General features: G+C 40.4%; 1 protein-coding gene across 1 annotated transcript in view; it reads left to right on the forward strand.

Moving 5' to 3' along the window:
• The first annotated feature begins 872 nt into the window (after positions 1–872).
• LOC118370933 (GTPase HRas) overlaps positions 873–13,846 on the forward strand; it is a 37,243-nt gene continuing 24,269 nt past the window's right edge. The window contains exon 1 of the mRNA XM_035756171.2: positions 873–1,149. The gene's annotated coding sequence lies outside the window, so the exon portion shown is untranslated. The remainder of the gene's footprint in view (positions 1,150–13,846) is intronic.

Below are 13,846 nucleotides of genomic sequence, written 5' to 3' on the forward strand. Positions count from 1 at the left end.
TTTAAGAATATATCTAAGATACTAAAAACAAAGCATATAAAAATTGACATTGCTAGCTAGCGCCACTTCTACTGGCGCATCTAACGTACTTGTTGCATAAATTCCTAAACAAGACATTCTATCTGAGGTATATTGTCAGAAAAAGTCGCTTATCTGGCTATTTGGTTAGTTAGCCTTGTTAGTCAGCTAGCTGATACATCACACTTAGGGGTTGGCTCTGCTGGCTTGAGTATGAAAAGAAGCTGGCTAACATCTCACTCAATATCATACAAATGTGTTGACGTGTTGATTGGCTGCAGATAACAAATGTATTTAAAAGTCCAAATGGAATCACAAATAACTTTTCATTTTGGTTATCCATCCCAATACCCAATGTCGTATTTTATCTTACCTTAGATAGCTAGCTACATTCGTAAACGTGTGAAGTGCACATTCTTCAGAGAGCATTTGCAAAGACACGCACAAGTTTGCTTGACAACGGCAAATGACTTCCTGGATACGGTTATAAAAGGGGGCTTTGCCACTTGGGATATGTAGTCTAAAGTGTTTTTTTTTTTATTGCATGATCGATAACAACACTACGATGATAAGTTACCACACATTTTAGTCTACATATTCAGCCACACATTAATATTAAACATGTAATACTAAAGCTCCCAGGTTTACTTTATCTGACTGGGCTATGGTTCGAAAATGTGAAATGCATAAATCACGTTAAGATTGGCTACTACGGAATTTGTAGTTGTAATTCTTTATGCCCACACTGCCCCTTTATATTTTGCAGTTATACGGAAACCGCCCAATGTGCTAACTAACGATGGTCAAAACAGCAACTGAACTGTTCTCGCCGGGGCGGTTCATACAGGGCTGGGCGTGGACTCTAACAGTCTATTCTCCCTATTCGAAGCACATTGTTCGCCGTGAGCTAACCTCGCATACAACACTGAACGAATGCTTTGATAAATTTCACTTAAAATTGCAGTGTCTGGAATAACATACATTTCTGTTGTCGAAACTATTGAGACATTCGTTGAGGAAACACCATCTGGACTTCAACGCTTGGAACGCTCAGAAGCTACTGAGTAATAATACATTGTTTCCAGTAGACCACCTCGCCCTCTTGATAATTAGGGTAGAGCTCTGCTTATTGTAAGTATTCCGTGCACATTTTTCACCTCTTACACAAATGTATGATTCTTGAAATGTGTCGCTCAACGTTGTTTGTGCATTGACCGGGGAACCCATACAGGGGACCAAAATGTGCTACAACTGTTCGAGCTCGTTCACACCGCCAACCACTGCGGCGCACCTTCACATTTTGTGTTTTTACGACATCATTCACGCCTGCATCAGGCTGTCTCGGTGGCAAGCACAACATTGGGAAGTGTAGCCTAACGATTTGCCAAACACTGATGTTTCCGTGATCATTGACTCAACATATTGCTATATAATTTGTTTACTACTATTTTCTCAAATATAGGCTATATTTAGTTCGTAGGCTAAATCCCGGATCGCCGCCTGAACTTCACGGACAGGGGAGGATAATTTAATGCCGATATGTAAACTAAACCATGGAAGCACATTTTCATTGTCAAGAAATTCAAGTGTTAAACTGTTGCCATTTTTAAAATGTTATGGCCAGTCAATGAGGGCTCCACAGCCGCCCTGCGTCTGTAGTTTGTAGACCACACAGACGCGGGTGACGCCCAGTCACAGTGAAAACCGAATTGGAGCACTGCGGAAGTTGCATTCCATTACTAGGCGTTTGATTAAGAACGCGATTCCATTCCGACGTGCTTGGTCATGGTCCAGGAATAACTGATTTCTAGGCTAGAGACAGTAGGTTATGCCGCGTTCAAGACAACCGAGAACTCAGGAAAAAAACTAGCTCCGACTGGGAGAAACTATAGACATTAATGCAGCGTTCAAAACAACTGGGAACTCGGAAATCTTAGACTTCTGTGAGTATAAGACAACTGGGAACTCATTAAAAAAAAATATATATATATATATATATATATATATAACGATCTACGACTGAAAATCATGTTATGCAGTCATCCATCTTGAAATTCCAAGTTGGAAACTAGGGCATCTTTCTAGAGCTTTGACATTCCGGCTTGAAAATATCAGATCTCGTGATTTAACCTTGTTTTTTTCAGAGTTCTCAATTGTCTTGAAAGCACCGTAATACCAGTAGATAGGGATAACGCTGACATCATCCACATATTCCTATGGAAATCTCCAGGCGGGCATGAATACGGAAGTATTTGAATTTGAAGTGAGCCATATTGCTGAATGGCACCCAAAAATGTCTTATTATGGGTTATGGTGAAAGTGGCCGTAACTTGCAAAGGATCATGGTCGATGTAGTCGTTTTCATCCTGCCTGAGAGTTAAATGGCGTCTCCTCATAGCATGCCAGCCTGTGGGTTGTCTGTCAACATGTGGTCCAGTATGATGACAAATGTGGGAGTCAGAATGGATCACTATTTAATTAAATATATTGATTTGTAACAAACTTTCAAATAATTCACTGTGGGAATCGAACTTGATCATAAACAAATTTTAGATCCGAAAACAGACGTCCAACATTTTTGGGGGACTTTCTGGTGATCGTAATTTACAAAGGCTTTCTTGGGCAGACCAGGGCTTTTGGCATTGGTTGCTACGCAGTAGCCGTCCAGCAGCGCTCGTGACTCCACGCACCAGACAGGACACTGGGGGGCCTGCAACCAACCCGGAATTCCAAATCAGGAACTCTGGCTTCTTTCTAGAACTCTGATTATTTACTTATTTTTTTCAACCTGAAGATCACTGATATCATGATTGGCCCTTTTTTAAATTAATTTTTTACTATCAGTCCTACCAGACAAAAATGTCCAAAGTTTGTCTATGTTGCCTAGCTTATATTCAAAGTTTAGGCATTGAGTACATGCGGAACAATATTTTTGAGTAGCCTGACGTTAAAACAAAAGAGAAGCATGGTATTGTGTGTAGTCTATATATAGCCCACACAAGGCTAAATATAACACTCATTCAACAACATTGCTACTCCCTATCTATGCCTGCCAAAGTGTAGCAACTCTCACCGGGTTTCCACCAGATAGCACATCCACAAAGTCAAAATTGGCTGTATAGTAGAAATTCTTAAAAACAGCTTGGTCTTAATTTAAGGTTAGGCATAAAGTAAGCTGTGTGGTTGAGGTTAGGTTTAAAGTCAACCCAAGTGCGCTGGGTTTATGACTTCATCCATGTAGGGTTGACCAAGAGATTTAAGGTAAATCCACACTACAGAGACGGAAGCTACGGAGCGTAGCGCAGTGCTGTAATGTCGTTTTTTTTTTCACAAAAGCGGCAGCTCCTTGTAATACGCTCCGGCATTTGACACAGTTTTTTGCTAACTGGAAATTGAGAAGCGCCATATCATTCCTTGCAAAAAATTGAGTGAGGTTTGCAATGGAAGTCCCGCCCTGTATCTAAATCACCTCCCTTCAGATATAAACACAGAAGAGATGGAAGTGCTGCTACTTCGCTGCAACTGCTATTCTACTTATTGTTCTACTTGCAAGCATCCTTTTTTTGTGCTTTTATTTCAACATTTGCTACATGCAATTATGCCTGTCCAGTTTTAAGGAGCATCTGCAAGGAGGTGAGATGATACGATAACCTCTACAATCCTTCAGTGCAGTTGTTTTTGGACAAGAAAGTAAAAGATAACCACTGGAGGGAGATATCACAAATTGGAACACGGATACTGATATCAAAGAAATGGAGTATGATTCGGGACCGGTATGTTCGCAATTAGAAAAAGGTGAAGGAGACGGAGTGTGGCTTCGTGTTTACGTGAAACATCATCGTCAGACATATGCCAATATGTCAGATATGGTATGTACTCTTGTCATGCAGCTGAGTACTTTTGAACAGTGTTTTGATCTTATGTTTAGCAGACCTAGTTAGAACATGTGAAATCATCTTGTTTCTGGATGGGAGAAATTGTAAGTTGGAAATATCCTGGGCCTGTTTTTGTTATCATAATGATTAGCAGGGCCAGTTCAAACATCTGAAAACAGACACTGTGTGTGCTAGTTAGATTGAGATGTTTATGAAATCAGTTATTTTGTGTGAGCATTTTAACTCAAAATGGGCCAATGGAGATGGCTGCTTATAGCCGTTGGGAGAGGGATTGCATTGTAGACAGGACTAGGGCCCATCTACAGGTGATTCATCGCCCATTGATTCATCATCTCCCCGGCCTAGTTCATCACGTCCCCGGACCCTCTCACTAACGCCTAATGCTCCGCCCAGGTGCACCCTTGCTCTCTTCCCTGGCACTCCATCAAACTCCACCCAGCTCCAGTGGCTGGATGAGGATGACAGCGGAGGATCCTTAGGACACTGACATTATGTCCTCTTGTGATCGTCACCTGGGGGGAAAAAAGAGAGAAAATGTCAGACCTTTTGCTCTATAAAATCTTTCTTTGTCTGGTTATTTGCACTTGTGACAGAAAACAATTCTGTTTTCTTAATTAGTCACTCAGTAAACTTGTACTGCTTTGCACATGAGCTATGTGAAGTAGATGAGGTTAATGTCTGGCTCCTGGGTTTTGCGAGCGGTGTGTCAAGAACTAGTGCAGCTTGGCGGGTCGTGTTTCGGTGGATGCATGGCTCTCTACCTTCACCTCTCTGAGTCCGTACAGGAGTTGCAGCTATGGGACAAGACTGTAACCTACCAATTGGATACCAATGGGGGTCAAAATTACAAAATAGAACACCATACTAGCTAGTATTTGTAAACAAAAGGCACATAACACCGGATCCGGAAGTTCAAATGTCATCACTAGCTACTGTCAGAGTGCCTTGGACCCTCTTGCTTGGTAAGCTACTCAGACATCCCAAGCCCCCTAGTAGATATACACTACACAAGGCAGACTTCCTTTCTGGGTGGAATGCAGAAGTGCACGCTGCTCCCAAATGCACGCGCAGGCACATTGATCCCTGGAGTGATGTCTATAGAGACCTTTATGGATAATATATTTTTACACTGTATAATCATACATGCCATTCATTGCAGGTCAGATTCACACATTGTCAGTCATCGGGTGTTTTGATGATAACTTCCTATTTTTGTTTATGATGTCGATGCTTCTTAGTAATGCGGTGCTTAGTAATACGGTAGCCTAGCGGTGCTTAGTAATACGGTAGCCTAGCGGTGCTTAGTAATACGGTAGCCTAGCGGTGCTTAGTAATACGGTAGCCTAGCGGTGCTTAGTAATACGGTAGCCTAGCGGTGCTTAGTAATACGGTACAGTACACTAAAATATGAGTGGATGACAAATCAGTGGTCTGATAAAGAATGATTCAAGAAGCATGACATCAATACCCCATGAGTAACAGGTTAATACAAAAAGCAATGATGCCAATGGAAGTTCTCTACTCATTTACACTCAAGCTAGACAAACCATTGATATGGACATGGTCAGATTTAGAAAGGGTTCCGTTCACATAACGGGCATTGAGGTGGTTTGTTGCACTTGATGAGGGGTAGCCGAAGCTACCCGAGGGACAAGGCCCCTCTAATGCTTGGGCATGTTGCTTTGTGTTAGGGATTGTTGACTAATGGATTGAATGGTTGGTCTTCCAGCTGCTTTCTATTGTCATAGAGCTGAATAGAGAGCGACTCTGTCCACTGATGGTCCTGTCTCGTGTTTGTGTGTGAGATGATCCCTGGTTAACAACCTGAAAGGAGGACCCAGTGAGGAAAAAGGTAATATTTTGCTAAGAGGATGTCTATTTTGAGGCTAGGGCCCTCACTTCTATTCTCTTCTACACACAGCGTTTTATTGGGGAGAAGAGAGAGGGCACTGCACTCTCACTCATTAACTCCCCCCTGCTTTCTTGACTTCAAGGATCTTGATTAGTTGACTGACTGAAAACTGTGACCCTATTCATAGGACCCTATTCATAGGAGATGCAGTCTTCACACTGTGTTCAAATGGATGAGCCATGAATGTAATGGGGTTACTCACTATCCAGTGCTCCCATTATCCATCCCTAAAGATAGGGTTCGATACTGTTAGCTAGCAAATAGATCCAAGTTGGCTAAAGATTAGCTGGCTAATCACTAGCACGTAAAGCTTGATTGTTGATGAGACCTGTGTTAATTTTCTGTAAGCCAATACTCGCTACAAAAAGTTTGTCATTATTAGTGAATGTGCATTATGCGTGGTTCGAGTTAAATTTGTTGTTTTTTTAAATCATATTCTCGTAGACTTGAAAGCCAGATCTGTGATTATTGCAAAATAAATTATTAGTGGGTCTTAAGTTTGTGGATTCAGCCTAGGTATAAGTTCACAAGCACTGAATTCATTTGATTGTTGCTGTTTTAACATCTGGTGTATTTGACCTTTTAATTGTACAACTCTTATTTTGGAATACATTTGTAAAAATCAAGGTATACAGTGCATTCTTAAAGTATTCGGATCCCTTGACTATTTCCACATTTTGTTACGTTACAACCTTATACCCCGACTACACCATGCATTTGGGGCGGCAGCGTAGCCTAATGGTTAGAGCGTTGGACTAGTAACCGAAAGGTTGCAAGTTCAAATCCCCGAGCTGACAAGGTACAAATCTGTCGTTCTGCCCCTGAACAGGCAGTTAACCCACTGTTCCTAGGCCGTCATTGAAAATAAGAATTTGTTCTTAACTGACTTGCCTAGTAAAATAAAGGTAAAAAATAATAATAAAAAATGAGCATTACAAAATAAATGTACAAATCTATATTATTCAATTATTGCACCCACACTGCTCGTGCGCACCAATGAGCATCTGCGTTGCCAAGGGCTAAAATATAATTTATATCTACCAGTAAATGCTAGGGTAAGAATGGGTATGCAAACCAGGTTTAAAAAAAATAAAAAATCAGTCTTGACTGAATTGCCCATTCAACCATCATGGAAGCCTAACTTGAAAATCAGACATTTCCTCTAGGCTCTTTAGTCCCTTGAAAATTCATGGATGTTATGGTAGCCGATTTAGAAGTTCTACTACTCCAATAGAATTATTATTTTTTTTTAATTTCTGATCAGTTTTTATGAGGTAGGTGCTTTTGTTTCTTAACCACCATTTCAATTGAATGGCGTTGTGCTGGTATGCTGCGCATGTTGCTGTAAAATCATTGAATGTTGGCTTCAACTTGGTTTCCATAGTGTTAAAAAAAATTGGTCTCTTTCTCATTTTTAAAACATGACACAGTAACCCCTCAATAACTCTTAGTTGGTAGAGCATGGCGCTTGTAACGCCAGGGTAGTGGGTTCGATCCCCGGGACCACCCATACTGTAAGTCGCTTTGGATAAAAGCGTCTGCTAAATGGCATATATTATTATTATTATTATATTATTCTTCAACATCCCAAATGGCGAGACTGACTAGATACCACATGTGGAGAGGCTTCATTAGTGTGTTTGTGTCGGGAGCATGCCTGTACTGAACAAAAATATAAACACAACATGAGACAATGTAATCATTATGAGATTATGAGATTTTCTCCACAAAATGGCGTTACTACAACAATAAAATATATCATGGTAAGTCCTCGAAAATTACAATTTAAGTGCTTGGAAAAAGTCCTTGACAGTCCTTGAATTTGACTTGCCGATGTCTGTATGAACCCAGTAGTTGCTCAGTTTGCAAATGGAAGATAGCAGATGATTTAGTAGATGAAGTATGTGCGCATCATTCGCTTTCCTGTCAGATCTTGACCTGGGACAGATTTTTTTTCTTCATATGGGGCCAGTAGCTTTGGCCTGGTGTGCCACTGGCAAATTTACCGGAATATCAAGCCCTGCTATATGTTTACCACCATGTCTACCACTTGTGTGATCGTTAGCATCGCTAATGATAGCGTAACCATTTTAGTTTTTTTGCAGTCAATTAAAAGGTAACTACAAAGTAGCCTATGCCAAGCTTGCATAATCATGGTTATTTGCATCAATCCAGTGGCCATTTGCTTTGAAAACTCCACATGTGCCTAAAGACACGCCACTAGCCAAACACAGCTGTCTGGCTGGTGCACACCTGAATTAAAGGTTAACTACACAACAAAAATCTTAATGTCTCATTTTTCCTAGACCTCAAATGGTGCCCTGATGTAGTTTAAGCATTGTTGTGGACTTTTCTGTAATAATAAGTGTGATTTTGAGAGTCAAAACCTGAAACATCAGACCTTGCCATTTTTATTTTTTTGCTGTGGTATCGATTTTGCAGAAAAAAACACAAAGCACTTAAAATAAAGTGCCATATTTATTTATTGCGGATTTTAAAGTCTGTACTTTGCTGTTACAGTAAATCAATGTAAGAACACTGGTTATATATGGAATGCATGCACATTTATGGCACACAGGCCAGGTCATTGTGTATTTGTTTTTAAATTGTGCGACAATCACCAGTGGAAAAAGTTAGTGAAAGGCCTGGATAGTTATATCTCCCTTTGTCAATGGATGGATTTTCTTAAGCTAAATTGTGTCAAGGCTTGGTTGTAGCATTGCAGCCAAGTCTCCTCCAGTGCCCCACAAAGATGCCATTTACAGAGATGAAGTCATTTGTGTGTGTGTGAGGTGGGGGGGGGTTGGCTCCATGGTGGTCGCTGTGTTCGATTGTGATCCGTCCCTAGAGAGGTTCCCCTTACCATCATCTCTCCATTAAAAATCTATTATCCCTGCAGTGGGCTTTTGGCTCTGCCAATATGGATCCTTTAACCAATTTAAGTGCTTTTGTTGAGAGAGGGGGCTGCATGTGTAGACGCAGAAGTCCGCTCTTAAGTTCTTTATCCTCGACATAGGATGGGTGGGACCGACAGCAGGACAATTCTTTGTTTTCAGGATGAAAGGTAGTCTCCCTCTCATCAGAAACTCGATTGAGTGGCAAAGAGTAGCCTTCTAGTATCAAATCAATGCTGAATACAATTTATTTTCTGCCCGCCCGTACTGTGTCTATGCATTAGAGATCGACCGATTTATGATTTTTCAAAGCCGATAAGGATTATTGGAGGACCAAAAAAAGACGATACCAATTAATCGTCCGTTCAAAAAAAAGTGTTTTAATTTAGATTTATTTGTAATAATGACAATTACAACAATACTGAATGAACACTTATTTTAACTTAATATAATACATCAATACAATCAATTTAGCCTCAATTAAATAATGAAACATGTTCAATTTGATTTAAATAATGCAGAAACAGTGTTGCAGAAGAAGGTAAAAGTGCAATATGTGCTATGTAAAAAAGCTAACGTTTAAGTTCCTTGCTCGGAACATGAGAACATGGTTCCTTTTAACATGCGTCTTCAATATTCCCAGGTAAGAAGTTTTAGGTTGTAGTTATTATAGGAATTATAGGACTATTTCTCTCTGTACCATTTGTATTTCATATACCTTTGACTATTGGATGTTCTTATGGGTACTTTAGTATTGCCAGTGTAACGGTATAGCTTCCATCCATCTCCTCGCTCCTACCTGGGCTCGAAGCAGGAGCAAGGGGAACAACTACTCCCAAGTCTCAGAGCGAGTGACGTTTGAAACGCTATTAGCGCGCACCCCGCTAACTAGCTAGCCATTTCACATCGGTTACACCAGTCTAATTCCGGGAGTTGATAGGCTTGAAGTCATAAACAGCTGCTGGAAAACGCACGAAAGTGCTGTTTGAATGAATGCTTACGAGCCTACCACCGCTCAGTCAGACTGCTCTATCAAATCATAGACTTAGTTATAACATGATAACACACAAAAATATGAGCATTAGGTCATTAATATTGTCAAATCTGGAAATTATCATCTCGCAAACAAGACATTTTATTCTTTCAGTGAAATACGGAACCATTCTGTATTTTATCTAACGGGTGGCGTCCATAAGTCTAAATATTGCTGTTACTTTACACAACCTTCAATGTTATGTCACAATTATGTAAAATTCTGGCAAATTAGGGGACCCAAACTGTTGCATATACACTGACTCTGCGTGCAATGAACACAAGAGAAGTGACACAATTTCACCTGGTTAATATTGCCTGCTAACCTGGATTTCTTTTAGCTAAATATGCAGGTTAAAAATATATACTTATGTGTATTGTTTTTAAGAAAGGCATTGATGTTTATGGTTAGGTACACGTTGGAGCAACGATACGTACTGCATCGATTACATGCAACTCAGGACACGCTAGATAAACTAGTAATATCATCAACCATGTGTAGTTAACTAGTGATTATGATTGATTTTTTACATTTTTTATAAGATAAGTTTAATGCTAGCTAGCAACTTACCTTGGCTTATTGCATTCACGTAACAGGCAGTCTCCTTGTGGAGTGCAATGAGGCAGGTGGTTACAGCGTTGGACTAGTTAACTGTAAGGTTGCAAGATTGAATCCCTGAGCTGACAAGGTACAAATCTGTCGTTCTGCCCCTGAACGAGGCAGTTACCCCACTGTTCCTAGGCCGTCATTGAAAATAAGAATGTGTTCTTAACTGACTTCCCTAGTTAAATAAAGATTAAATATAGGTGTAAAAAAAAAAAAAAATCTGCCAAATCGGTGTCCAAAAATACCGATTTCCGATTGCTGTGAACTTGAACTCGGCCCTAATTAATCGGCCAACCTCTACTATGCAGTGGGGTCTGAAATTATTGACACCCTTGTTGAAGCTGAGCAGTAATAACTGTATAAAAATAACTAATTAAAATACTGAGCTATATTGTATGCTAAAAAGGGAAATTACATTATTTAATGTATACCAATACAATTGCTCAGAGAAAGATATTTTGTTTAACAAGTACCCTCACCATTACCAATAACAGGAGAGGTTAGCATTTCTTGGGGATATGATCTTTGACCCTCTAACTTTCATTATTCTCAATTCATTCAGGATTATCCATAATTATGGTAGCGTCTAGTGTTGAGAAACCTACAGTATTCTATTCTTATTTACCATTAATTCCTATTGGGCACACAATCTGAAACGCAACCAAAAAGAACTGCAAATGCATCCAACAAGTTTGTAGAGTGACGAGCTTGATGTGACTCTACAGAGTCACATGACTTTCTAGGAACATTGAGACAAATACTACATTTTTGAATACTCTATAAGATTCTTTGAGTGTCAATTTTGACCTACCTCAAAAAAATGGTTCAATTAATCTCTCTCTTGTATTTGTTTAAAATAATATAATTTTCCCCAAAAATGTTTGGAGCATACAATATAGCTCAGTATTTTTATTTGTTTTATACAGAAATTAGCAATAATCTTTATTGGCGGTATCAATAATTTCAGACCCCACTGTATATAAACCCAATGAGTTGCTAAGGCAGTGCTACCTCCTAGGTCCAACATGTAGGCCCAACTCGTGGGGGGCAGTGCATACCAGTAAGGTAAGTTGGATGTCTCTGACTGTTTCAGGTCGATGACTCCCAGCTCCCAGCCTGCGCCCTCAATAAACTGTCATGTAAGATTACCCTCATGGTCTAGGCAAAGCTCTAGGGTTTCAAAACAAACTGTTAATGTCCCCCAGCTCAAGATGGCCGTGGGCTATATATAACCCTACACATGTACCTCTCCTTGAGCAAAAGGGCACAGCCATGCAGAGATTTAGTGGAGTAGGCCATCAGACAGGGATGTGGCCGAAGACGGACAGAGTATGTAGACTATATTATCTGTCCCCACTGGAAAGTGCGTACATGATGTTTGCTTCTCCATTTTTGACCTCTGGAGCTGTGTGGAATTTAATGTAGGTGCTGATGCAAGGTCCAACGCAAATACTTTTGGAAGCTTCTAAATATATGTATATGTATGTGGGGCAAAAACGTATTTAGTCAGCCACCAATTGTGCAAGTTCTCCCACTTAAAAAGATGAGAGGCCTGTAATTTTCATCATGGGTACACTTCAACTATGGCAGACAAAATGAGAAAAAACAATCCAGAAAATCACATTGTAGGATTTTTAATGAATTTCTATGCAAATTATGGTGGAAAATAAGTATTTGGTCACCTACAAACAAGCAAGATTTCTGGCTCTCACAGACATGTAACTTCTTCTTTAAGAGGCTCCTCTGTCCTCGACTCGTTACCTGTAATTAATAGCACCTGTTTGAACTTGTTATCAGAATAAAAGACACCTGTCCACAACCTCAAACAGTCACACTCCAAACTCCACTATGGCCAAGACCAAAGAGCTGTCAAAGGACACCAGAAACAAAATTGTAGACCTGCACCAGGCTGGGAAGACCGAATCTGCAATAGGTAAGCAGCTTGGTTTGAAGAAATCGACTGTGGGAGCAATTATTAGGAAATGGAAGACATACAAGACCACTGATAATCTACCTTGATCTGGGGCTCCACGCAAGATCTCACCCCGTGGGGTCAAAATGATCACAGGAACGGTGAGCAAAAATCCCAGAACCACAATGGGGGACCTAGTGAATGACCTGCAGAGAGCTGGGACCAAAGTAACAAAGCCTACCATAAGTAACACACTACGCCGCCAGGGACTCAAATCCTGCAGTGCCAGACGTGTCCCCCTGCTTAAGCCAGTACATGTCCAGGCCCGTCTGAAGTTTGCTAGAGAGCATTTGGATGATCCAGAAGAAGATTGGGAGAATGTCATATGGTCAGATGAAACCAAAAAATAACTTTTTGGTAAAAACTCAACTCGCTGTGTTTGGAGGACAAAGAATGCTGAGTTGCATCCAGAGAACACATTACATTACATTTAAGTCATTTAGCAGACGCTCTTATCCAGACATACCTACTGTGAAGCATGGGGGTGGAAACATCATGCTTTGGGGCTGTTTTTCTGCAAAGGGACCAGGACGACTGATCCGTGAAAAGGAAAGAATGAATGGGGCCATGTATCGTAAGATTTTGAGTGAAAACCTCCTTCCATCAGCAAGGGCATTGAAGATGAAACATGGCTGGGTCTTTCAGCATGACAATGATCCCAAACACACCGCCTGGGCAACGAAGGAGTGGCTTCATAAGAAGCATTTCGAGGTCCTGGAGTGGCCTAGCCAGATCTCAACCCCATAGAAAATCTTTGGAGGGAGTTGAAAGTCCGTGTTGCCCAGCAACAGCCCCAAAATATCACTGCTCTAGAGGAAATCTGCATGGAGGAATGGGCCAAAATACCAGCAACAGTGTGTGAAAACCTTGTGAAGACTTACAGAAAACGTTTGACCTCTGTCATTGCCAACAAAGGGTATATACCAAGGTATTGAGAAACTTTTGTTATTGACCAAATACTTATTTTCCACCATTTGCAAATCAATTCATTAAAAATCCTACTATGTGATTTTCTGGATTTTTTTTCCCTCATTTTGTCTGTCATAGTTTCTCAATGATGATGAAAATTACAGGCCTCTCATCTTTTTAAGTGGGAGAACTTGCACAATTGTTGGCTGACTAAATACTTTTTTTGCCATATATATATATATATAATGCTGGTGATCGTCATATACACAGCTTAAAAAAATAAAGGGAACACTTAAACAACACAATGTAACTCCCAAGTCAATCACACTTCTGTGAAATCAACCTGTACACTTAGGAAGCAACACTGATTGGTCAAAAATTTCACATGCTGTTGTGCAAATGGAATAGACAACAGGAGGAAATTATAGGCAATTAGCAAGACACCCCCAATAAAGGAGTGGTTCTGCAGGTGGTGACCACAGACCACTTCTCAGTTCCTATGCTTCCTGGCTGATGTTTTGGTCACTTTTGAATGCTGGCGGTGCGTTCACTCTAGTGGTAGCATGAGACTGAGTCTACAACTCACACAAGTGGCTCAGGTAGTAC

Source organism: Oncorhynchus keta, chromosome 22 (genome assembly GCF_023373465.1).
Source record: "Oncorhynchus keta strain PuntledgeMale-10-30-2019 chromosome 22, Oket_V2, whole genome shotgun sequence".
NCBI lineage: Eukaryota > Metazoa > Chordata > Actinopteri > Salmoniformes > Salmonidae > Oncorhynchus > Oncorhynchus keta.